At 37.0% G+C, this 27,630-nt stretch overlaps 1 protein-coding gene and 1 pseudogene across 1 annotated transcript in view; one reads left to right on the top strand and one right to left on the bottom strand.

The window, feature by feature from the left end:
• The window catches only part of TBC1D5 (TBC1 domain family member 5), a 589,141-nt gene that overhangs the window by 299,676 nt on the left and 261,835 nt on the right, over nucleotides 1-27,630 (bottom strand). The window lies entirely within an intron of this gene.
• Nucleotides 15,995-21,623, top strand: LOC131277063 (homeobox protein Meis2 pseudogene; annotated as a pseudogene).

The raw sequence follows: 27,630 nt of genomic DNA, 5'->3' as shown, positions 1-27,630 counted from the left end.
ACATACAGCCAATTTTTACTTCTGTTTTTCCCATAGGAAAATGTTTTTATAAAGCCTCTTTTACAAAATCTTTATACTTGAAGAATAAAACAAGCCATCTGTAATTTTCAGAATTCCTATTCCAATCAATCGAGTATTTAAATGGCATGTTCCTAAACATGGCCTCGCTGATTAGCATCACATCACTCTGACATGAAGTTCTGATGGGAGCTGTGGAACTACTGTGTTCAGGTTTCGAAGCTTCCTCTGGCTTTGAGGCTAACAGAGTCTTATGAGTATCTGTGGGGCTCTGCCTATGCTTGGAGGTGTGGACCCAAATGCATAACCCTCTCTGGAAGTGTGCTGCCACAACAGTAAGCAGCATAAGTCAGCCGGAGTTCAGAGCTCACTGTGATAGGAAATTCCCAGCTGTTGCTGTTGTGCCACAGTCTTCAACATACAGAACTGCCTTTCCTAGCTTCACGGGGCTCTCTCATGCTTGCTTGAGCCAGCCTGGTCTGGTCCTCAGGATATCTGTTGCAGTGTTTCTCAGTGGGGGAACTATGGGCATTTGGGGCAAGACAGTTTCATCATGTGGAACTCATCAGTGCACTGCAGAGGGTTTAGCCCTTAACCACTAAATGCTAGTGGAATTTCCTAGTTACTATGACGACAAAAACAAACAAATGCTACCTTTATATGCTTCCAAATCTACTCCCTCTGCCCATGTGTTCAACTCCCAAGGTGAGGGGTGGGGCATGAAAGGGGTGGAATATCACCGTAATATAATTAGCATAACATGTACTTTGTGGGCTCTGGATCTATGCCCCTTATCTTGACAAATGATTTGCCTGGTATTTCTTACTTCCAGAATCTGAACTCTCCATCCCCTAGCCAGATCTACTTTCTCCTACAGTTCCTTATGTACTAAATAAAACCCTGTCCTTGACTCTAACTCAATCTGACTGTGTTAAGTTGAAGACAGAAACTAAATAAAGAAAAATAAGGTTAGAAGGGAAGTATATACTTTAAATAAGCAGCATATATAAATGAAGTGCCCAAATGCAAGAAATCTAAAGTGACGAATGACCTTTGGACAAAAGTATCTAATAACAAGGCCAAAGCAGATGGCGATTTGGTCAGCCTGGACCACGTGTACAGTCATTTGGGAAGTTTGAAGAGCCAACCACCCACTGACGGTGAGAAAGACGAATACCACGATACATTAAGTTACATCTCCTACCCTACTTGACCTATGGAACTAGCATGGCAGCTCTTACTCCAGGGCCCAGTGCACCTGCTCTTTCCTCTGTTTGGAATGCTCACTCCTTCATCTCCTTTAAGTCTTAGCTCAAAAAAATTTTTACTTTGTTTTTTATCAGTAAGGTCCACCCTGACATTTATTTATTTATTTTTAAAGATTTTTTTTTTCTCTCTCCCCTCCCGCCCCCCCATCTGCTCTCTGTGTCCATTCACTGTGTGTTCTTCTGTGTTTGCTTGTATTCTTGTCAGTGACACCCGGAATCTCTGTCACATTTTGTTGCGTCATCTTGCTGCATTAGCTCTCCTGTGTGGGGCACCATTCCTCGGGAGGTTGCACATTTTTTGTGCTGGGTGGCTCTCCATACAGGGTGCATTCCTTGCGCGTGGGGCTCCCCTACGCGGGGGATACCCCTGTGTGGCACGGCACTCCTTGTGCGCATCAGCACTGCACATGGGCCAGCTTATCACATGGGTTCAGGAGGGCCTGGGTTTGAACCTTAGACCTCCCATGTGGTAGGCGGATGCCCTATCCGTTGGGCCAAATCTGCTTCCCCATCCTGACATTTAATTCTGCAACTTGCCTGACTCCATTCATACATTATCAATTCCCTTTTTTCCAAAATATCTTATCATTACTACTAAGACACTTTTAATTCTTTGCTGTGTTTATTGTGTAATGCCTCCCTCTGGTAGAATGTAAGCTCTATGGGGGGGAGGGGGGGAAACAACCTCTGCTTGGTCCACTGATGAGCCCCAAGCACCAAGGACAATACTCAATTCTTGATGAATGCATGCAGTTGGAGAACTCAGAAGCCTAATACTCAATGATTATGAATGCTATCTGCAGAATGCTGCAGCTGTATAGAATCCAGCCCTGTCTTACCAAACCAAAAACAAGATTTCCTTAAAGCCACAGCCTCTTCCATTGTTCTAAGCTGATCCTGCTTCTTAATCATTCGTTTTTTATCAGAGGGGGACAGGAAAGCGCTTCCCTTACATAGAGGGGCACTAACTGATCCCATATGCCTTTAGTTAGCAAATCCCTAGACCTTCCATGTTAATAATGCTTGAGAATCTAAACCAGGAAGCCAAAAGCCACATTTCCCCTTCCATTTATCTAAAGGGAGGGAATAACAGTTACCACAGTTATCTGATGGCTGAAAGGCACTGGTACAGGACCAGAAATCCCCCTGGATAACTGATTAGGGTTTGACCACACAGTTTCTAATAGAGTTTCACAAGAATATATGTATTTGATGGGCCAAAATAAGCTTAAGTATTAAGAAATGGAAGAAAAAACTATTAAAAAGACCTTTTCAATTTCAGAATATTCAAAGCAGTAGTACCAAAACCAATGAAAGAATAGAAATTTCAACATTAGAAGTTATAATGTAGAAAGGGAGAATATGAAATATTATTTCAAGAATCAACAGTTTTGTCACAAGCTTTATGTCTAACAGGAACTTCCCATAACCACAGAGCATTTTACAAGGTAAAGACAGAACTTTCCCAAAGTTTCTTTCCCCATTTCCAGATCCATGTGCTAACAGCTCATTCCCATGTTCCACCATTACTGTACGTGAGGACCATCCAGCCTATAGACAGTTCAATTAATCTTATAAGTGACATGTGCCCCCCCCAAAAAAAACAGATGTGGTATTACGATTTACAAAGTTATTGAAACTTTTTAACAAGTAAAACGCATCTTTACTTAGCTACACCAGAATGAGGAATAAAGGGGTTTACATATGTTCCAATTCTAAACCTATCAATCAAACCCATGTTATTCCTTTGGGAACTTATTTACATGCATATTTATCAGCCTCACATGCTAATTCCCTGCTGTTTTATGCCTGCAAGGCATGTTTATGAGTCATAATTGTTGATCTCATTTGATGTATTTCGCTGAAGGAAGACATTATTCAGTTATGTGGCCTAATGTCAATGAGTTACGATGACCTGATCTTCCAAATGCAATGTGCTCTTTAATTTGTCTTAAATAAAAAGTACACCAAAGTAAAAGAATAAATGTTCTATATAAAGAATTTAATTAACCATTTCATTTTTGATCCACCTTAACGCCTCCTACATTCAATCTGAAAAGTAGCTGCAAAAATAGTGTCTCTTATTGTTGGAGATTGAATTATATACCCCAGATAAAACATGTTCTTAATAGTAAACCTTTCCTGTGAGTGTGAGCACACTAGAAATAGAACCTTTGGTGAGCTTATTTTAGTTAAGGTATGGCCAACTGAATCAGGATGGGCCTTAACTGCATTACTAGAGGCCTTACAAAGGTCAGCAAGGGAAGAGCCAGAAGCTGGAGACAATGGAACCTGGAAGAGAAAGGAGAAGATGCTGCCATGTGCATTAACATGAGATGGAAAAGCCAAGGAATCCTAAAGACTGCCAGGCAGCCAGAAGATACTGAGCGTGGGAGGAAGCCAGACTTCAAGCCTCGGAAACCATGAGCCAATAAACTCCCGTTGTTAAGCCAATTCATTGTATGGTATTTGTTTTAGCAGCTAGGAAATGAAAACACTCATTAAGTCACTTATTTCTCTGTATTCCTGTACTGAGTCTTAGCTCTATAACCTTTCACTTTAATCTAACTTCTATGTATTTCTGCCGGTTCATAAAGTTAATAAAAATATCATATGCAAAATATAGCAGAATACAATTTAGTGGTGGCATTTGGGGACAGTATGTGCTAAGATTTTTAAAAATCATTATGTTTACATAAATAATTATTTTACATAAGTATTACATCAAAAATTTAGGCGATTCCCATATAGCTCAACCCCTCCCCCATCCACACTACTCCAAATTAACAACATCTTTCATTAATGTGGTGCATTTGCTACAACTGATGAACACATACTGAAGTATTGCCACTAACCATGGTCTGTAATTTATATTATGGTTTACATTTTGCACTGCACAATTTTGTAGGTTTTGCCAAATGTGTATTGGCCTGTACCTGTCATTTCAATGTCATGCAGAACAATTCCAATGTCCCAAAAATGATCCATATTACACCTGTTCTTCCCTCTCCCTCCCCTCAGAACCTCTGGTGACCAATGATTTTATATCAATGTTACAAGTTCTTCCATTGCTAGAATAATAGTAAGTCTACTTTAGACTATAGCTGCATTCCCCCCTTACGTGTGTTCATTCCTCAATCTTGAGGATTTGGGGATGGTGGTGCCTGCTCTGCTTCCAATTACGAGGAGGCTTAGGACCCATGGGGCAGTTGGGTGGAACTGTCTTGCTTGCCATTGTAGCTAGTCTGTTTTTTAGGGATGAACATTGTCTATCATCATCCTTTTTTAAGTTGTCCTAGGTGATTTCAATGAACTGGAGAATAGATGTTGGCTGCAACTCTGCTGAGATTCAGGGTTCAACCAGCATATGAACAAACCAAAGATGTAAGTCTCTGGGACACAAATTTGGCAGGTATAGTGTTAATTATAGGTTCAAATAAAAGGGACACAAGAGCCATGTGTAGGAAAATTATAAATGAGTCCAACTCCAGTACATTGGAGGGATAAGTTATCATATATTCCAAGGCAGAGCCCACTGACAGAGTGCCAAATTCCTGGGGTTGTGTGCCTTGTCTATCATCCAGATATCTTTAGATCCGCAGAAGCCCCCTGCCTGAGGCATTATTTACTGAGTAAGTCAGTGAGATCCTCCTAAGACATGTATAAACATAATCTTCTGGAATGACTTCCCAACTCACTTTGAAATGTCTTAGCCATAAAAACTCACTGTATTTAATATTTCCCCCTTTTGGTCTAGGTCTTTTACCAAACACATCACTAGTTTGGCCCTTAGTAATAATCTCTTGAAGCCAGGGAGGCTCATACCTGGGTGTCATGTCCCATGCCAGGGGGGAGATAGTAGGTTTATATGCTGAATTTGGCTTAGAAAGAGGCCACATTAGAGTAACAAGGAGGAGTTCAGGAGGTAACTCTTAGGCAATATATACTAGGCTAAGTTTCAGTTTCACAAGAACAAGGTTCGTAAGTACGAGCATCAGTACCAAGGGTCTGGAGTACTGGTCTGTCCTACTATGCGAGGCACTGACAATATACTCTAGGAATTCTCGACACTTTATTAGAGAATGTAGCAAGGCTCCCCATGATGGGAACTCAATATTCTTTTGGTTATTGTATGGGCCTCGACCCACCAAGACAATATTCCATGACCACTTGAACACATTCATATTCCATAGAGGCATGCCCCAGGTGTACCCCTTCCCACACAGCTCCCACCACCAAAATCCTGCACCAGTTATCTTCCCACAGTTGAAATTCTTCTGCAATCCAAAACCTCCCCCCAAAACAAAGCAAAAAAGGTTAATTAATTAAAAATTAAAAATGAAATTTTAAAAATAAGAATTTTAAAAAAATTTTTACATTGTGTCTTTCATTCCCATAAGATGTTATCTTTTATGTAAAGTGACAATTTCTTCTCTATGTTCCCAGAGTGTCTTTTTTTTTTTCACTTTATTTTCAAGGAAGTTTTAGGTAATAGCAACGTCACATAGAAAATATAGGGGATTCCCATATACCCCACCCTCTCCCCTTCTTATGTCTTCCCCTATTAATAACATCTTATGTTAAGTATGGTACATTTGTTACAAATGATGAACAAATACTGAAGCATTACCACTAACCATGGTCAATGATTTACATTACAGTTCACTTTTCTGTACCGTACACTTTTATACATTCTAACAAAATGCATAATGGCCTATATCCATCATTGCAAGATCATGCAGAGCAATTCCAATGCCCTAAAAATGTCCCATGCTCCATCAATTCTTCCCTCCCCCTCCACAGTTAAATGCATTAATATTGAGGGTTTGACATATTGGTCCATCTTCTTTTATTAGGCACTGCCTATGTTCTTGAGAGATTCCTGCCCCTCTATTTGAGAACCTAGCAGCACTCCCTGGGATGGGAGTTTAATATTTTCTTGTTTATTGTGTGGGTTTCCACCTACTGAGACAGTACCCTATGACAAGATGAACATTTTCATATTCTATAGAAGCATGCCCCAGGTATATCCTTTCACACATATTCCCCCCACTTCCCACCCCCAGACCATAACCCTCCCCTGCCCTATTTGCTAAAAGAACATTCCCACCATTTTGGTTTTAACCACAGACCTGCAAGTCCCCAGAGTTCACCTGTTCCTTCCCCCAGTTCCATGGATAATCCAACCCAATCCCCCTACTAACTTGCTAACACTCACATTCCAGACTGTCAACCCCACTCACATCCCTGCACCACTATCACCCCCACCCACTGCCAAACCACTCCCTTTCACTTTATAGGTTTTGACCACATTAAGCATTGGCTTATCACACTCTACTTCCTTTCTGTCTCCTGATAACCTATGTTCCAGACTCTAGCTCTGTTGTGAGTTGCTCAATTTGCTTAGGTCACATCAGTGAGGTCATATAATATTTGTCCTTTACTGATTGGCTTACTTCATTCAACATAAGGTCTTTAAGATTCATCATCCATGTTATCCCATGTGTCAATACTCCATTCCTTCTTATAGCTGAGTAACATTCCATTGTATGTATATACCACAATTTGCTTATCCATCATCTGTTGATGGATACTTGGGTTGCTTCCAACTTTTGGCAATAGTGAATAATGCTGTTATAAACATTGGTGTGCATATATCTGCTTCAATTCTTCTGGGTATAAACCCAGCATTAGGGATTGCTGGATCATATGGCAGTTCTGCAGTTAGCTTTCTGAGGAACTGCCAAACTGCCTTCTACAATGGCTGCACTATTCTACATTCCCACCAGCAATGGATGAGAGTTCCCTTTCCTCCACATCCTCTCCAACACTTATAGCTGTTTTTTTAATAGCCATCAGTCTAATCGGTCTAAGAAGATATCTCACTGTAGTTCTGATTTTGTAAAAGAAAAATGGAATACATTGCAGTGTTCCTATATGACTACTTGTCAAAATTAATGCTGTAATGAGGTACTTTACAATAACTGAGTATGACCTAGACAGATGATTATAAAACTTATGTAATAATGTCACAGAGGCCTTGAAATAACAGCCTTTATATGATCATGAGAAATCTGATTCAAAAATAAAATGGATGTTTGTGACTTAAGCTTCTGTAAGGAAAATGGTTTATGCTTCTCCCTGCATAGTACATTTTGGGTGAGTGTGAATATTTCCTACCACGGCAAAATGGATATCATTGCAAAGAGTCACGAGGCTGGGTTCCCTTGGCACCCACAATCCAGGGGGAGCTGGAGAGCAGGAAGCCCATCACCACTCTACTAGGCAATCACACCGCCAAATGATAGCTAGATCAAACCACACCTAGAAAATTAAGAATTTGGAGATAGGCAGTTTTGGCATATAGATAAATGGGAATAGTACTCATTTTTCCTTCTCTTGATGTGCAGCTGAAGAATAAAAATTGCAAAGAAGCTTAGTTTTAAATGTACTTGGGGAGCAGATGTGGCTCAAGCAGTTGAATGCCCACCTCCCATATGCAAGGTTCAGTTTCATGTGCCTCTTATAGAAAAAACAGACAAGAAGAACACAATGAGCAAAATAAAACAACAAGCAGACAATGAGCAAATACAAGGAGCAAAAACAACAAGCAAACAGATGAGGGAGCATCCCAGGGGCTGAAAAAATGTACTTGAAAGGTTTTGTTTGTTTTTTAGGAGGTACTGAGGAGGACTGAACCCAGGAAGCAGGCACTCAAACACTGCTACATCCACACCCCAATGAGAGTTGGTTTTTTTTTCATTTGTGTTTAGGAGGTATCAGAAATTGAACCCAGGACCTCGTACATGGGAAGCAGGCACTCAACCACTTGAGCTACATTTGCTCCAGGAAACAGTTTTCATAGTAGGTGTGAAGGTTAGGTTAGGTGTCAACTCAGCCAGGTGACCAGCTGTTTGATCAAGCAAGCACTGGGCTAATTGTAATACAAGGACATTTATGGACTTTAGTTGCCAGTGACTTTACTGCATAGATAACTGATTACATTTACATCAATCAGGGAGATTGCCATCAGCAATCAGTGAGGCTTTATCCAATCAGCTGAATGTCTTAAAAGGGAAGTGGTTTCAGCATTCAGGGAGAATTTCCCAGCTTATCTTTGAACAGCCAACATCTCCCAGAAACTCATCAAGGACCTTCACTGGACTTTCATAGGTGCCCCTCGTTATAGCCTGCCTGCAGAACCTGGACTTGTACATCCCCACAGGCACATGAGACTCTGATAAAATCCCTTACTATTGGCACATAACTCCTGTTGATTCTGTTTCCCTGGAGAACCCTGACTAATACAGCAGGATTAAAATATAAGAACGTATGAAATATTATGAGTATTAATACTTTCATGCTCTTATGTTCAAATAATAAAAACAAAAGTCTGGCTAACCAATAAGCTAAAAAAACACCACAAGTGTTAGAAGAAGAATCATGAGTATAATAACACATTGAAAAAACTCCTTAGTGTTCCCCATTTCCTGGCATTTGCAAAAGATGTAGCAAAAGTTATCAAATAATAGTACTGTACAAATAGCATTTTTAAAAACAATAAGTAAGCAATTAATATCCAACATATGTATTCACAATATCGTGGAATACAAAATATACTTTAGTGCATTAAAACCTACATGACTTAATAGAATTTAAACAATTTCCTTTCTATCACATTAATAAAACCAACCAAATTATATATTTCCCCTGGAAGGAGGTCAAAATATTAATATAGTTACCAAATAAAGCAAGAAATTTACTGTTTAAAATAATATAAATAAATGGCAAATATATTGACAGGACATTAAATAAATGGTAATAAAGGATGACACCAGTTCTAGGACAGTATAATTTTTTTCAATGTTCTTATCATTGTTATGAAATTAGAAGAATTACAAAATTCAACACTAAATGAATGGTATTTAAATAGTTTTGAAAATCTTAGACATAAGCACATTAAAGTTTCAAGAAAAGATATTTTAAAAATTGAACATGAACTTTGGATCTTTGCACCAATAAGGCCTTTCTCACTTTACACCTTCTCAAGGCAGCCTTTTCCACTGCCCTAACAAAATTTCTAACACCCTCCTAATTCACTTCCTACCTTTCTTCTATCCTTTATTTTTCTCCTAAGCATTTACCACACTCAAACATGATTTCCATTTTACACATTAGTCTTGCTTAGATCTCTCCTGCTAGAATGCAGGCTTCTTCAGAACAGAGACTGTTGTCTGTTTTGTTCATTCCTATACCCCCAGCATCTAAGACACAGACTGTCTAAGTAGGTGCTCAATAAATAGCTACTGAAGGAAGGAACCAATGAATATTAAAACCTTACAATGACTATCAGAGGACCAATGAATTCAGAACAAAAATTTTTATACTCATAATGAATCTAGAACACTAAAGAGAACTAGTACTGAATATCTGATAACCCTATTAAATTTTGAATATTAATATTACATTAATGTCATCAGAATTTGTGTGGCTGAGCAACTGCAGCACCTTAATCCACCAACACAATCATTTTAGTATAGCTATTCAAACCCTGAAATACAATGAAAAGAAAAAGGATCACAAAGTACTCATCCTCTCTAGCAAAAGCTACCACCCTGACCAAAATGGGTTTTATTTCCATTAAAACATACAGAATAAAAACCAATTTATAAATTGGTTAATTCTCAAGTACCAAGATCCTAAAAGTATATCTGAATCATCAGAGATTGAATAAAAGAATAATTACCTATCTCAGGCAATTTTACATATCCTTATAAGACTACTAAAATGTATGACTTGGATAGAAGATTAAACTAGTGTACACAATAATCTATACACCTGAATTCATATATGAACAAATCTGTAACACTGAAGATTACCTGAATATCTCAACATGCTTTACGTATTTATTTTAACTATATTTCTAAAACTTAAAATAAAGCTAGATAAATATGATAAAACACTGAGCTATGGAACAGTATTTGCAAAAGTACGAAAAGACATTTTCCAAGTTTTTATTTCTTCTACAAAGAATAAAATTTGGAGATGGCTCTGTGGCTTAACATACTTAAATTTTATTCTCTCTTAACATCTACTCCAGCCACCAGTCAGTAAATCAAATTTGATAAGCATTTAGCTAAGAATAAAGTAGAAATTCTTACTAATGGACAGATTTGTGGTTTGTTTGTTTTTTAAGAAACTTTTTTTTAAATTTAGAAAGTAAAGTTTTCATGAGCAAAGCAAAATGAATGTTACCTAAATCTCTTATAATTCAATTTTAAGTTCTGCTTTTTACCCATTTGTGATGCATACTGTTACAGCAAAGTTCACAGTAAAATCCCATGGGGCAGAAGAAGTGGACTTTTTAAACCTCACTTTCCACGATGTAAGTAACTTCAAATATGAAGTTTCCCTCTAAAATAATTAATAGTATTCAGCCATAAAATAGCATCCTATTGCATGCATATACCACATTTTGTTTATCCATTCATCTATTGATGGAACACTTGGGTTGTTATTGTGAATGATTCTATGAATATTGGTGGACAAGTAAAGACCTTGTCTTAACTAATTACATCCACAAAGACACTGCACAAGAGCCAAATTGATCTGATAAAAATGTGACTCACAATTCCTATTAAAATCCCAGCAGTGTAAAATATATGAAATTAAAAATTAACCAGAAAGGCTTTCCAGCAGATTGGGATTGGCAGAAGCAGCAAACTTGAAATGAGGTATTGGAATTATCCAGTAAGAGGAATAGATAGAAAAAAGAATGAGGACTTGTGGGACGATATCAAGCATACCAATATACACATTAAGGGAGCCCAGAAAGAGAAGAAAGAAACGGGCAGAGAGAATATTTGAAGAAATTATGAAAAAAAAATTCCAAATTTTAAAAAAGACATGACTAGACACACACCAAAGAAGCTCAACAAACTCCAACTATGATACAAAGAAATCTATACCAAAATATATTATAATGATAATTTTCTAATGCCAACGAGAAAGAGAATCTCTAAAAGCAGGAAGAGCAAAGGAACTCATCATATAAAAAGAAGCCTCAATAAGATTAAGTGTCAATTTGTCAACAGAAATCATAAGGAAAAAGAGCAAGATAACACAAAGTGATGAAAGAAAAAACTTGTCAACAAAGAATTCTATATCTAGCAAAACTGCCCTTCAAACATTAGGGGGAGGTTAAGACATTCTCAGATAAGCAAAAGCTGAGAGAGTTCACTACCATGATACCTGCCTTACAACAAATTCTAAAGGGAGTTCTACAGATTGAAGGGAAAGGACACTAGACAGTAACTCAAAGCTGTATGAAGAAAAAAAGCTTTCTAGTAAAGGTAACTACATGGGTAAATATAAATGCCAGTGCTAAATTTTTGGTTTGTAATGACAATTTTTGTTAGAGGCTCTAAAATATAAATGCATAAAGAGTAATGCTAAATCTATGTTCTTGGACACACATAGTATAAAGATAAAATTAATGAAAGAACAGCATAAGGGGGGCAGAGAGATATAAAAACATAGTTTGTATATGCTATCAAAATTATGGTGGTATCAAATCAAAACAGATTGTTATAGATTCCATGTAAACAAGTGAACGTTAACCTACTGGAGAACAAAACATGTAGTTCAATTAACCCATCTCTTCAGACAACAGCCTGCCAATTACCGGATAAATGAGTGAGTTCATCTTAGACCAGCCAGCCCTCAGCCAACCAAAGACATCTATACACACTCAGGGCAGGAGCAAGACAATTACCCAGCTTACCTGTTCCCTCATGAACAACAAAAATTCCCATTGCTTTATGTCCCTGAGTTTTGGGACGGTTTTTATGTTGCAAAGGCTAACTGATCCACTAAGAATGATATTATTTATTAATAATCCATAAACTAACGAGGTTGTTGAAATAAAAATATTTTTAAAGTACTTCATAGGCTACTTGACAAGCACTCAATTAAGTGGTAGATAATTCTATACACACTTTGTATATAAAAATAAAATAATCTGAGAATTTTTTTCCTCACATTAAAAATGCAAAGTTCAGACTTAAACATTTTTAGTTACTACAATATTTGTTTTTTAATTGGAATGTTGAATAACCTTTTTAAAGATGCCTCATGAAGAATTTTTTATATAAACACAAATCAAAGGGTCATATAGCATGTTTGTGACTTGTCTATTTCAACCTTTGCAATATTTTTTGTCACGAAGTTACAGGATTAAATTTTCCAACTTTAAAAAACTGATTTAAAACTGTGCAAAGCTTAAGGAGATGGAATGGGACAGAGTGTAAACTACAATGTAAACTATAATCCATGCTGTGACAATGCTTCAAAATGTGTTCATCACTTGCAATGAATGTACTGCACTAATGAAAGAAGTTGTTAATGCAGGGAAAAGTGAGGGGTGTGGGGAGTGGGGCATATGGGAATCCCTTATATTTTTAATGTAATCTACATATCTTTTAAAAATAAATAAAAATATATTTTAAAAAATAATAAACCTTAAGGAGGGATCTGATCTTTTGTTAAAATAAAGCAATTTTCACTGTATATATTTAGCCATTTTAGCCTTCTGTCAAATACCCACAGAAAAGTTTCTGTTCAAGATTCTCACCCCCACACACTCAGCCAGGTGCTTGTGATCTTTGGCAAGATACCAAGAACCCTGGGCTGAAGGTCACAATAAATGCCCCCATCCCAGCAGACTACCAATCCTTCCCCAGGGGCACACAGGAGGTCTTACTGCCACTGTTCTACAGAGGGTCCTGAAACCCTTAATTTTAAGGTTGAAAAAGATGCAAATGCACTCCTTAACTCAAATTGCCTGCAAAAAATCCAATTACCAATTACTAACTCCTGACAACTGAAAATAAATAGTACTTTCAATTTATAAGATGTTCCACATTTAATGGAACAACTCAAATATTAAAAACTTAGGTCAAGTAATTTTTTAATGTTTTAAATGTTTCTTAATAAAATTTCTTATGACAAGATATACAGTACTTTCTTGTACTTAGTATTATAAACTCTTACTAACAATTTCAACTTGATGGTCAAAAAAAAACATTCATATTGGTATTAACAACACCTATAGGGAATGTTATGTTTTAAACCTTACTATTGAAAAGAAACCTGCGAAAAATAAAATGAAATCTACAAAACCAAACCCATGTTTTTCTAAATGATGGGTATATCTTTTTTCAATACAGTAAAGTGAAGCTATTACTTCTTGGCACATAGCCAACATACAATTAGTCAACACACCACACTTCTGTAATTGAGCTCAGATACATGCCATTTGAAAATATCTTCAATCTATATATGTAAAATAGGCCAAGGTATAGTTCAAGGAACTTTTATAAAATAATATTAAAATTCTAAGTTTTGTGATATGTTTTTTACTGAAAAATATTTTGACAAGAGGAGACATTTAAATTTTAACAATCAAAAAAGAAAAGCTAATCTTTACAGACTATGTACCAAATTATGCCTCAACCCTTTTCTGAGCAAAACAGGACCTACAATATGCAAATAAAAGTTATTTCAGAAAAATTAACACTCTCATTCTTTATAAGTCCATGAGCCTTAAAAATGTATTACATTAAAATATTTAAATCTCACAAATGACTCATCTTCCTTATAACCTAAGATACAAAGGAAATGATCTTTAAATACATAATGTCAGAAGACAATTGTCTGAGAGCTAGAAGGGGTTTAATTTTGAAAAAATTACCAAGAAGCTAAACATGAGTCATATATATTGATTTATTACATACACCAAATGCAATCTATAATATATACCTTTAAGTAATATTTTTAACTAAATACTTCTTAAAGTCATTTTATAAAAAAATATTTTAAATGATTAATAGAAAAAGAGGTAGCATATTTTAAAAAGGTAAACATGAAGACCTTTATAATAAAAATAGAGAAAAAGTAAAACAACCTTGCAGTCCTTTTGTGTGTGCAATTTATGCAATTTATCAAGAAATGTGGTAAATGAAAAAAACAAATATTGGCCCATTCTGGAGCTTCTTTGTCATCATTAATGTATTCAGGTTTTCACAGCTGAACTGCTGCACTCTGAAAAGATTTTCATGAAAGGAAACCCATATTCAATGTTTGAACAAAGCTGTCAGGTTACCAAACTAAAAACTGTTTGAATGTCTAGAGAATCTTTTCTTCAAAAATAAAAATAAAAATTATGTTGGCCTTTATGTATAATCAGAATTCAAAATCTTTGGCTTAACAGGGTGTATCTATCTCTGGAGAAAATAGAAAACAATTTTACAGTAACAGTAAGACTATGCTGTGTGGTTATTTGTTGCAATACTAGTTTTGCTTCTCAAATTGATACAAATGATCTCCTTCTGTTTCTGTCTATCTGCTCGCCTTGTCAGTACAACTAATTGTCGGGCTGGGCAGATCTCCTACCTCTAAACGGAAGATGTACAAGATGTGTGGTTGTAACCTGCTTAATTCCTCGTATGTCCTACATGCCCTCAGTGTAGTGTTCATTAGAGCCTCAGCTGTTTTGTTTTAACAGTGGCAGCCTAAACACAGGCTTATTTTTCTTTGTTAAAAGGCCAGATTGTACATAAATATACCCTTAATCCACATTTTGTTTTGTTGTTGTTGTTTTTAAGGGGAAGAAATTACCAAGAATGTAAATGTTTCATGATGTTCTCCTTTCTTCCACTCAAGTCAGGCACCTGATCTAACTTCATCCCTCATCTAGATGTAAATGAGAAGTAGAGCACCTCTTGGTCTCTGGACAAAGGTTTATCATAACACAGGCACCTCTAAAATTAGATAAACCATGTAAGAATTGTAAGTTGATATAAACAAATTTGGTTTTTATCATTTTTGAAAGCCCTCCACCTCCAACCAAAAAAAAAGTTGCTGGTGGGCTCTAGGTTCCAATTATAGCTGCTTCCATGAATTTGACTATAAAGAAGGATTAAGTGAAACCCACTTATACTTGCCTTTACAATAATATCAAATGTCTCAAATCAATTATTTTCTTCTTTTGGGCTCAAACCTTTAACATGTAAATTGTCAACACACAACCAGAATTGCTGCTCAGGCCCGATATGTTCATAAGTAGATTTTAATATTACATTAAATTGTTAAATGCTAAATAAATAGACTTAATTATTGTACTTTTTAGTTATATTAACAAGGCAAAAAATTTATTTTTAACCTGTTACTAAGTTACTTGTGATGTTAATTTTAACATGCAATTAATTAAATGTACATACACTATTAAAGTATGATGCCTGACAACTTTAAAAAATAATTTAAACTCCAAATGACTAAAAAATAAATACTGTCTATAGATCAGTTTAGCCCATACAACATGTATTTTTTAAATGTCTGATGACTTTAAAAAAACAACCATAATTTATCTTCAAAAGCCTTTCTCAAGAAACATAGACTACTAGGCCAAGATACAGTCTGTATCAACCACTCACTGAAAATAATTGGTAAAGAATACCACCAAAGCGTCTTGTTTTCATTTCGAATGTTAATTTGTGAATTGTTCACAGTTTTCTACTTACAAAGGGCTAATATTTTTAACCTACATATTCACCTTTTATTCCACTAAGGTTTATGTAAGGAACAGGGTTTTTTTTTTCCACTTCTTTTTCTAAAACATCATGAGGTTTGTGATCCTCCCATTGTTTTTTTGTTTTTATAATATGCAATTTTACACTCTCTTCTGTTGTTTTAGTTTGCAAAAAGTTGCTGAAAGCGATATACCAGAAATGGGTTGGCTTTTACGATGGGGATTTATTAGTGGCAAGCGAAGAGTTCTAGGCCACAAGCATGTCCAAATCAAGGCCTCATCAAGCACTGCTTTCTTCCAAAGACTGGCACGTGGAGGCAACTGGGCCCTCTCCCTCTCTTCCAGTGCTTCACTCTGGCTTCCTCTCTCCTGGGTTCCATTGATCTCAGCTCGGTGCTCTTGGGGCTCTTCCTCGTCAGTTTCTGGGAGTTCCTCTGGGCTCCTGTGTCTTTCTCCATATTCATCTCATCTATAAAGCACTCCAGTAAGGAGATTAAGACCCACCCCAGGCCACACCTTCTGGAATAACCTAATCAAAAATCCAGTAGATTTACCCCACAGGAATGGATAAGCTTTAAGGACATGATCTTTTCTGGGGTCCACAAAAGGGTGTACATGACTGAATACATGACAAAAATATTCTTGACAACGTAATTTTAAAAGCCTCTTCAGAGTACACCTTTGGAGGGATTCTGAAAATGGTGATGTAGGGAACCCCAGGCTTCTGTCCTCTATAAATACTAATAAACTGGCAAAAACAATGAGAATAAGCTTTGGCAGAACCCTAAAGTCTAGTCAAAAACTTTCAACAACCATGGGAAGGATTAACAAATAAAGAAGCTGCTATAATGGAGAAAGAGAGTGTGGTCACGTTTAAATTGCCTTCCCACCATGCCTCACCCACCAGGCAGGAAGTGGCCATGGAGACATGGAGATGACAGCCACACTCAGAATGCCCGTTGCTAGTGCAGAGAGCACAACACAGATCTTACTCTGAAAGAACCAGGATTGAGAGTTTTGGCGTGTCAGGCAGCTCCTGAAGGACCAGCACAAGGGCTTGCCTTTATTTTGTCTCATTTGGATCAACTCTGAATCTGAGATGGCTTCCTTGAGGGCATCTTCTGAAAGCATTTAAAGTCAAAACCACTGGTCACAGCACTCTAACGCTAGGGATAAGAGTCAGGACAAGAAATAGGCAGAACTTGGAAGAAAGAGCCTGGGAGAGGAGATAGGTGGAGGAAGAAGGGCTTTTAAAACCACCTGCACATACTGGGGAATCAAGAAGGCCATGTGCAGGCCCGGGGTTGAATGCACAGTAGAAAAAGGCCTAAAAAGACCCTAAAATTTCACTTCTAACTGAACCTTAAGTTCTGTACAAGCAGGATGTGAAGGTGAAGGCAGAGTTGTAAAGAGCCAGGATAAGAGTCAAAATTTTCATTTTCTTCCTTAACTCTTTTTTGGCTCCACGCATTTAAGGAAAGTATCAAAACACAGGGTAACGATTAAACTAATCAAAGATGCGCTTAAATAGGCCACACAAACAAGAACATAGAAATAACATAGAACATAGAACATAGAAATAGTTTCTAAACTATTTTTAGAAAGTCACTTAACAAAAAACAACCCACAAATAGCAGCAACAACAACCACAGGGAACGGGAAAGAATCTAACTTTCAGCATTGCTATATTAAATATTACAAACACCAGTTTTCGAAAATAAAATTACAAAGCATGTATACAAACAAGAAAGTACAGCCCATTTATAAGAAAAAAAACTTAGTAGAACCTGTCCCTAAGGAATCCCAGGCATTGGATTTAATAAAAAAAGCCTCTAAATCAATTGTCATAAATATGTTCAAAGAACTAAAGGAAAAGTTGGACAAAGAACTAAAGGAAACCAGGAGATGATGTTTTACAAAATAGAGAATATCAATAAAAGAAGCAGAAATTATAAAAAAGAACTAAATAGAAATTGTGAAACTTAAAGTATATTCACTGAGATGAAAAATTCAACAGCATATTTGAACCAGCAGAAGAATCTATGAGCTTGAAGACAATTCAACTGAGATTACCCAGTCTGAAGAGCAGGAGGAAGAAAGAATAAAGAAGAATGAAGAGAACCCAAGAAGAGTTGGAGATCACCAAGAAATATATCAATATATACACTGTGAGAGGCCAAGAAGAACAGAGATAGAAGCAGAAAGAATATTTGAAGAAATAATGGCTGAACACTTCCCAAATTTGATGGAAGACACAAATCCAAACATTCTAAAGGCTTGATGTACTCAAGGCTAAATTCAAAGAGAATCACAACAAGACAAATTACCGTCAAGGCATTAAAAGACAATGAGAGAACCTTGAAAGCAGCATGAGAGAACTGTCTCTTCACATACAAGCAAATAAGAACAACAGTTAATTTCTCTTCAAAGTGCATGCAAGCCAGAAGACAGTGGGATAACATTTAAAGAGCTGACAAAAACAAACAAGCAAGCAAGCAAACAAAACACTGGTAACCAAGAATTCTATACAGGACAAAACTATTCTTTAAAAATGAGGACATAATAAAGTTATTTCCACATAAAACAAACTTAAGATGTTTACCACTAGTAAATCTGACCTACAAGAAAAGCTGAAGGGAATCTTTTTGGCTGAAATGAAAGGACACTAGGCAGTACCTTGAAGCCATACAAAAAAATAAAGAAAAACAAAAACAAATACAATAAAGGTACAACACAGGTAGTTATAAAAGCCAGAACACATTTTTGTTTTTTAACTTTACCTTTTTTTCCTACATGATTTAAAAGACAAATGCATCTGAAAAATTTGAAATCTATAGTACTGGTCATACAAAGTATTAAAAAAATTAATTTGGGACAATGATATCACAAAAGATTTGGGGCAAAGCTGTAAAGGCATAGGGTTTTTGCATACTATTGAAACAAAGTTGGTATTAATACAAACTTTACTCATACCAATTTAAGATGCTAATTGTAATCTGCAGTGTGGGTACTAAGAAAAATACATATATAGAAAAAGAAACAAGGCAATCAAAATCATACTCTAGAAACAAGCTATTAATCACAAAAGCAGGCAATCATGAAGGAATTGAGGAAAAAAACAAGTGAAAAAAACAAATGAAAACATAGAAAATAAATATAAAATGGCAGTAATATGTCTTTCCTTAACATTAAGTATTTTAAGTATAAATGGATTAAATTCTCCAATTAAAAGGCAGAGATTGGAAGACAGGATTAAAAAATATGATCTAACTATTTGTTTCTACAAAAGACTCACATTAAATTTAAAGACACAAATAGATTGAAAGTGAAAAGATAGAAAAAAGATACTCTATGCAAATAGAGACCAAAAGAGAGCTGGAGACACTACATTAATATTAAGACAAAATAGATTCTAAGACAAAAACTGTTATAAGAGACAAAGGAGGACATATATTGAATAAAAGGGTAGATCCATGAAGAAGTTAAACAACTATAGCATATTTGACGACAGAATCCCAAAAAACATGAAACAGAAACTGAAATAACTGAGGAGAGAAACACAGTTCTATAACAGATTAAAAGTTCAAGACTTCAATACTCTACTTTCAATAATGTACAGAACCAAGACACAAAATTGATAAGGAAACAGAAGACTTTAGATCTAACCAACTCATACAGAGCAAACATTTTTCTCAAGTGCACATAGAATATTCTCCAGGAGAGACCATATGTTAGGCCACAAAACAATCTTAATAAATTTTAAAAGACAGAAATAATACAAAGTATGTTTTCCAACCACAAGGGCATGAAACTCAAAATCAATAACAGAAAGGAAACTGGAATATACATAAAAATGTAGAATTTAAACAATACACTCAAACAACAAATGAATCAAAGAAGAAATCAGGAGGGAAACAGAAAATATTGAGGAATGAATACAAACAAAAAACACAAAACTTCTGGGATACAGCCTAAGGAGTACTTAGAGGGAAATTCATAGCTATAAATGCCTAAGTTTTAATAAATAAATAAATAAAAAGAACTTTCCTTGTCCTTAGCATTCTAGTCTTACTAGCATTTTTCTTGTTTCATTTCATCCTTTGATTTACTGGAACCTCTGGAGAAGGCAAAGGGGGGTTAGGGGTGGATTCTGGGGCTTCTTCCTCAAACTAACTCCACTTCTCCATTGGTGGGTCACTGTGGTTCTGCTGCCTCTAGCTGGAGCCAGGCCTCCTGGTCCCCATGGGTCCCCAACCTAACCTCCCTCTCCTTCCTCTAGGCTATTCCAGGTTCATGCTTTTACATTTTAAAATTTAAAAACATTTTCCACCCAACACTTTAAACTCTGTTGTTTAGGCTGGGTTGGTTTCTGTTGTGTTCAACTCATGCTTGGAACTTTTCTTCTTTCTGACTCTGCTTTTATTTTTATTTTCCCTTCTCCTTCCTCCTCCCTTTTCCTTCCACCCTATTCTTTCTCATCTCTCACTCTTTCCCCTTTCTCTTCCCATTCTCCCTTTCCTGGCTTTTTTCTCTCTTCTCGCTTCTCTCTGTGGGCCCTCTCACCTCCTGCCCACACCCTTTCCTCCTCCTGGGTCCTGACAGTATGATGAGTGGCCCCATTAGGGTGGGATGGATGGAGTAGAGACCAGTGAACCACCCGAACCACGGGCTGCCGCTCCAACGCAGCACTACAAAGCGCACACCCTACACCCCAATGTTATGCCAAACAGCATGGGATCCACTGTCAATGATGCCTTGAAGCAAGACAAGGACCCAATGTCTCCTCCGTTAGCTCTGGTCTTTGAGAAGTGCAAGTTGGAGATTCGCACTCCCCGGAATCTGGAGTGGCTGGCGGAGGCGGAGATGTCTGCTCCTCTAACTCCTTCAACGAAGACATCGCGGTCTGGGCCAGGCAGGTTCACACTGAAAAGCCACTATTTTCCTCAAATCCAGAACTGGACAATTTGATGATTCAAGCAACACGAGTACTAAGGTTTCATCTTTTGGAGTTAGAAAAGGTCCATTAACTGTGAGATAACTTCTGCCACCATTGTATCAGTTGTTTGAAAGGGAAAATGCCCAATTGGCCTTTTTATAGAAGAATGAGACTGCAGCTCCAAATCAGACCACAGAGAACTTTCAGGCTCCACCACAAATCTCGCCAACTATAACCCATCATTTTAAAGAGACAGACCATGATGATGCAACCTCAACACACTGAGCCAGTATGCCCGGGACCCTCCAGTGGGGGTCACTCTTCACAGAGAGGAAACAATAGCGTGAGCAAGGGAATAGTACAGACAACAGTGTGGCTTCACCTGGTATAGGAAACAATGATGATCTGGACAAAGACAAAAAACATCAGAAGAAAAGAGGCATTTTCTGCAAAGCAGCAACAAATATCACAAGAGAATGACTCTTCCAGCATCTAATACATCTGTACCCTTCCAAAGAGCAGAAGAAACAGTGAAAAACACAGACCTTACAATTCTCCAAGTAAACGACTGATTCATTAAGGCCAGAAGAAGGGTAGTATAGCCCATGATTGTCAAATGGATCAGTGAGCCAAGGAGCAGCATATATAGTCTAGAGAGTCAACCCAGGAGAAGCTTGTGTGGGATGGTCAGCAACACATGAGAATCTGGACTGCAGGACCTATGAGTGGAATGGGCATGGATGGGCAATGGCACTACATGTAACCTTCATCATGTAAAGCAATCGTAAAACAAGGGGGAAGTCTGCAGAGCATGCCAGAGAAGTACGTTTCTCAGGGTGGTTCTATGGGAATGAATATGGCATAGCCAAGTTACACAGCTGCCCAGATGATTCCACACCCTACCCAATTAAGACATGGATTCCCAATGCATTCACATTTGCCAAGCCATCCACACCACACAGCCATGAAGATGCATGGAAGACCCCCTCCCCGCTTTGGAATGACTATGTCAGCACAGAGCCCCACAATGTTAAATTTTATAAACCCCAATGTCAGAGGACAGGTTATGGAACATTCATGCCCAATAGCAGAAGGGAATTCAAAGGAAAAGGAAACACACGCAAAAAAACTATTTTAAGACTTTCTGAACCTTGACCAGATGTTGACACTTAATATGAAATTCCAGAAAGCTGTGATTAATTTTCACTTTTGTCATTTTTCATCAAATGACAGAGGACCAATTTGACAAGAACACAAAGGTGAAATCATGGGCTCACATAACAATTGTCCATGTAAAGATACTCTGGAAAAAGAGTTATAACCACTATAGTATAAATACAGGAACTAAGTTAAACTTGTACATTTCTGTTGATCATTCGATTTATATTGACTCAAACAGTTTTACAGGAGAAACATATATATCCCTGTTTTCCACACTGTATTAGCCAAAGGGGTGCTCATGCAAAATACCAGAAATTGGTTGGATTTTATAAAGGGAATTTATTTGGGGTAGGAGCTTACAGATACCAGGCCATAAAGTGTAAATTACTTCCCTCATCAAAATCGATTTTTCCATGTTGGAGCAAGATGGCTGCCAATGTCTGTGAGGATTCAGGTTTTCTGGGTTCCTCCGGGCTCAGCTCCTCTGTTTACTCCACAAGGTCAGCTGTAGACTATGAGACTCTCTAGGCTTTGCCTCTCTCCACAAGGTCAGCTGTAGACTATGAGGCTCTCTAGGCTTTGCCTCTCTCCACAAGTTCAGCTGTAGACTATTAAGCTAATGGCTCTGTTTCTCTCCCTGGGGCTCCAGTTTCAGCATCAAACTCCAACATCAAAACTCCCAACACAGAAAGCCCTCAACTCTGTTCTTTGCCATGCCTTTTATCTGTGAGTCCCCACCTCTTGGTCGGGACTCAATGCCCTATCATAACTCAATTTATGCCCAGGTACAGATCAGATTACAAACATAATCCAATATTTCTTTTTGGAATTCATCAATAATAAACTGCTGCACACACTGTGTGTGTTGTCCACAAAAGAATGACTGTTTTGGTTCATCAGTGAATTCACTATCCAGGAGAAACTGAAGTATATTTTAAATCTGTGGGGCCAATGAGAAAAGAACCATGCTGCAGACCACAATGAACATTGGCTGAACCTCATCATTTGGATTCCAGCTGCAAGAATGTGTTTTCATGCCCAGTCTGTTTTTCCATAAATGTGTCCCTTAGTTTCAAACAAATCTTTCTATTCTGTACGTCATAAGCCAATTATTATTAATTTGGGGGACTCTTCTTCTATGAGCTTTTCAGTAAAGATTTACAGACAGAGCAGCAGCTTCTTCTAGGAGATCTAAATCTTGGCTGTATACAAAACAATCTAGAGTTGGCAGCTTTCCTCAATACACAAAAAAGTTATTTGTAATCATGGCATCAAAATTAGGATTTTATCAGAAACTCAAAGCAAGCTTGGAGGATAAAAAGGACCAAGAGAATACCATAAAAAGCTTCATATAGAGTTCAGTCTACTAATTGTTTCATGTTAGATATTCTATGTATTTACCTCAAATGAAAAAAAAAAACGATTTTGCTAGTATCAGATCTGCTGTGAAATTGGTATTGTATGTCCATAAATTCTTTTCTTAGCACGTATTCCTCACTAGAAGAAAATGCTGTTATCTCTAAACCTTGTCAAATTTACATTAAAACACATTTGAGGACTGTGACCTTTTGTTTAAAAAAAGGTATGAAGTCACAAAATGTGATGATAAATACCTCATTTATGGAAAGAAAAAAACAAGACTTCAAAACAATAATCTAACTTTACAATATAAGGAAATAGAAGAAGAAGAAGCTATACCCATAGCAAGTGGAAGGAAATAACAAAGATTGGAGTGGAGAAAAATGAAATAGGGAATAGAGAAACAAGGGAGAAAATCAATGAATGCAAAAGTTGATTTTGAAAAAAAGTCAGCAAAATTGACAAACCTATAGCTAGACAATAAGAGTAAAAAGAAAACACTCAAATTACTAAAATTAGAAGTGAAAGTAGGGCCTTTACCACAAACCATACAGAAATTAAAAAGATTTTAATACTATGAGCATGCCAACAAATTAGATAACCTAGATGACATGGACAAACACACAAAATAGGAAAACTAGAAGAAATGGAAAATCCTAATAGACCTATAATCTAACACTCATTCATGATAAAAAATAAATTAAAAAAAAAACTTAAACTAGGAATGGAAGGAAACTTCCTCAATGTGATAAATGGCATTTATGAAAAACCCACAGCTAACCAAGTTCTGAAGGCAAAGTAAAAGTTCTTAAAGGAAATGGAAGTGCTACTCCAGGGACTACATGAATGATAAGAAAGCAAAACAGCCCTAATGTTGACATGGAGAAAGTTTCAATGGTCTGGATAGAAGATGAAACCCGTCACAACATTCCATTAAGCCCAAGCCTAAACAAGAGCAAAGTCCTAACTCTCTTTATTCTATGAAGGCTGAGTGAGGTTAAGGAAGCTGTGAAAGAAAAGTTTGAGGCTGGCGGAGCTTGGTTCACAAGATTTAAATAAAGAAGCCATCTCCATAACATAAAAATACAAGGTTAAAGGGCAAGTACTGCTGTAGAAGCTGCAGCATGAATCTAGAAGACCTAGTAAATATAACTGTTGACAGTGACTACACTAAACAACAAATTTCCAATGTAGATGGAACAGTCTTCTGGTGAAGAGAAGTCTGTGCCTGGCTTCAAAGCTCCAAAGGACAGGCTGACTCTCTAGTCAGGGGTTAACACAGCTGGTGAATTGAAGTTGAAGCCAAGTCTCATTTACATCCTGAAAATCCTAGGGACCTTAAGAATTATGGTAAATCTATTCTGCCTGGGCTCTATAAATGGAACAACAAAGGCTAAATAACAGCACATGTGTTTACAAAATGGGTGACCAGAATATTTTAAGTCCAAAGTTGAGGACTACTGTTCAGAAGAAAAGATGCCTTTCAAAATACCTTTCAAAATGCCTTTCACAATGTTCATTGACAATCCACCTGGTCACCCAAGAGCTCTGATGAAGATATACAATGAGAGAACTGTTGTTTTCATGACTGCTAATACAACATCCATTCTGTGGCCCAGGGATCAAGGAGTCATTTCAACTTACGTCTTCTTATTTATGACATACATTTCATAAGGCTATACAGCTGCCATAGATAGTGATTCCCCTGATATATCTGGGCAAGTAAATTGAAAACCTTCTGGCAAGGATTATTTTACATGCCATTAAGAGCATTTGTGACTCATGGGGGGAGGTTAAAATATCAACATTCACAGGAGTTTGGAAGTTGATTCCAGCACTTCATGCATGAATTTGAGGGGTTCAAAACTTCAGTGGAGGAAGTAACTGCAGGTGTGCTGAAAACAGCAAGAGAACTAGAATTAGAAGTGAAGCCTGAATGTACTGAATTGCTGCATTCTCATGGTAAAACATGAATGCTGCATTCCCATGGTAAAACATGAATGGACAAGGATTTGCTGCTTATGGATAAGAAAAGTTAAGTTCTTTCTTGAGATGGACTCTATTCCTACAGAAGAAGCTGTGAACATTGTTTAAATGGCAACAAAAGATTCAGATTTGTTAGATTTGTTTAGATTTGTTGTCTTACGTTAAGAAATCGCCACAGCCACCCCAACCTTCAACAACTACCACCCTGACTAGTCAGCAGCCATCAACATCAAGGCAAGACCATCCACCAGCAAAAAGATTATGACTTGCTGACAGCTCAGGTGATGGTTAGCATTTTTCAGTAATTAAGTATATTTTAATTAAGATATGTACATTGGTTTTTTTCTTAGACATTATGCTATTTATTGTACATAGGCTATAGTATAGTATAAACATAACTTTTATATGCACTGGGAAACCAAAAAGTTTAAAATGATTCACTTTATCACAATGTTTGCTTTATTGCAATAGTCTGAAACAAAACCCACAACATTTCTGAGGTTTCCATATAATCAGGCTGTTCAAAATCAAAGAAAAAAACCCAAGAATACGGCTGAGTCAATGTTCAGATACTTATGAAAATAGTTCTAATCTAATGCTAAGGACTGGTCATACCAAAAAATCTCCACTCACTAAGTAAATGAGAATATTAAAAGAATAGTTAAGTGAAGGATTAGAGTATAAAGGCAAAGTTGATGATTTAGAAACACCACCTACCCAAAAGATCAGATTATAGGAAGATCTGTCTATTCCCAGAATGAGACAGAGAACTATTATAAACTAAAAAGGTTTGAACTAATTTAACTGAAAGATGTGTAAACACAGAAGTTAATGTAATAACCTCTTAAAGTAATATTAATGTAATCTTTCAATAATTTGTAATTTAAAGACTCCCTAACTCTAGATTATTCTGTAGCATTCAAATGAAGGGTTAAGATGAATAAAGAGAAAAGATATGGTTCAAATTGAAAAAATAAAAATCAACGGAAAAGGAATTTTGATGTCTTGATTTTAAGAGAGAAACATATACAAATTCCCTAGAATTCACTGTAAAAACCAGGATAGAACATCCTTATACTTAGAGCTTTCTGAAAAGTCTCAATTAATCCAAGAAAACATGGCTGTTCTATAAGCTAGCATTTTAGCTGGCTAAAGGGTGCCAAGGCAACATACCAGAAATGGGTCAGCTTTTACGATGAGGATTTATTAATTTATAAGCTTAAAGTTCCAAGGCTGGGAAAGATTTCCAATTCAAGCCTTCATCAGGTGATGCTTTTCTCCCCAAAGAACAGCTGCTGGCGATCCTGGACTCCTGTCACGTGGGAGGGCACAATGTTGGCATCTATGGTCTCCCCTTCTCAGCCAGATATTAGTTTCTGGTTTCCTCCGGCATTCTCTCTGTCCCTGTGGCATTCTTCCTCTCAGGTTCCACTGATTTCAGCTTCTGGCTTCTGGGCCTTCTCTCTGAGCTTCTGGGAGATTTTTCTGTCACTACAGCTCTGCTCTCTCCATATCCATCCTATTTATAAAGGACTCCAGTAAGAGGATTAAGACCCACCCTGGGGGACACCTCATTGAAGTAATCTGATCAAAGACCTGCGCCTGAGATAATCCAATCAGAAGAGCCCACCTACAATCGATTCCTGCCCACAGGACGAGGTTAGCTCTAAGGACATGATTCTTTCTGGGGTCCATAGAAGCCCCCAACTACCGCACCTAGGGAAGGTGTTTCTGAAATGCTATAACTCCAACATGCAATAGATCACAGTCCTCAGCTCTGAGATGAATTAAACACTTTAATATTCTGGTATTTAAAAAAAAAAGTTTTAGGCAATTTCTTACAAGATAGGAAAGCTAAGAATGAAGACCACATAGCAAGACTTGGGAGAAAGCAATTAACTTCTTATAGTTGGCCTTCTTTGGTAAAACAAATCTATCAATGTCCTTTTTTTAACCTAATACATTTTAGAAATTAAGTATTCACATACTCAGATACAGGTCATTCTTCTATTACCCTATTACAGCAGTTAAGGAATCAATTTAAACCTGTAAAAACAGAGTTTAGAGATGAGAATCAAATAAGCACCAAAGGAGGACTGTTTATTTTAGTATATATAGCAACTAACCAAGTAGTAGTTTATCTATGCTAATGTCAAAATGCTATTTAAAAACTTACATAAAATAATTTTCTACTACTGCTAAGGACATTATTCTTCCAGTAAATCACTCGATCCCTTACTCTTTTGGCTTATGATCAACCACGTAGTCTGATCTTAGAATTCTGGACACATAATGAAAATCAATGGGGGGGGGGA

Source organism: Dasypus novemcinctus, chromosome 31 (genome assembly GCF_030445035.2).
Source record: "Dasypus novemcinctus isolate mDasNov1 chromosome 31, mDasNov1.1.hap2, whole genome shotgun sequence".
NCBI lineage: Eukaryota > Metazoa > Chordata > Mammalia > Cingulata > Dasypodidae > Dasypus > Dasypus novemcinctus.
The sequence above is the reverse complement of the archived record's forward strand: the minus strand, read 5'-3'. Positions and strand labels throughout refer to the sequence as shown.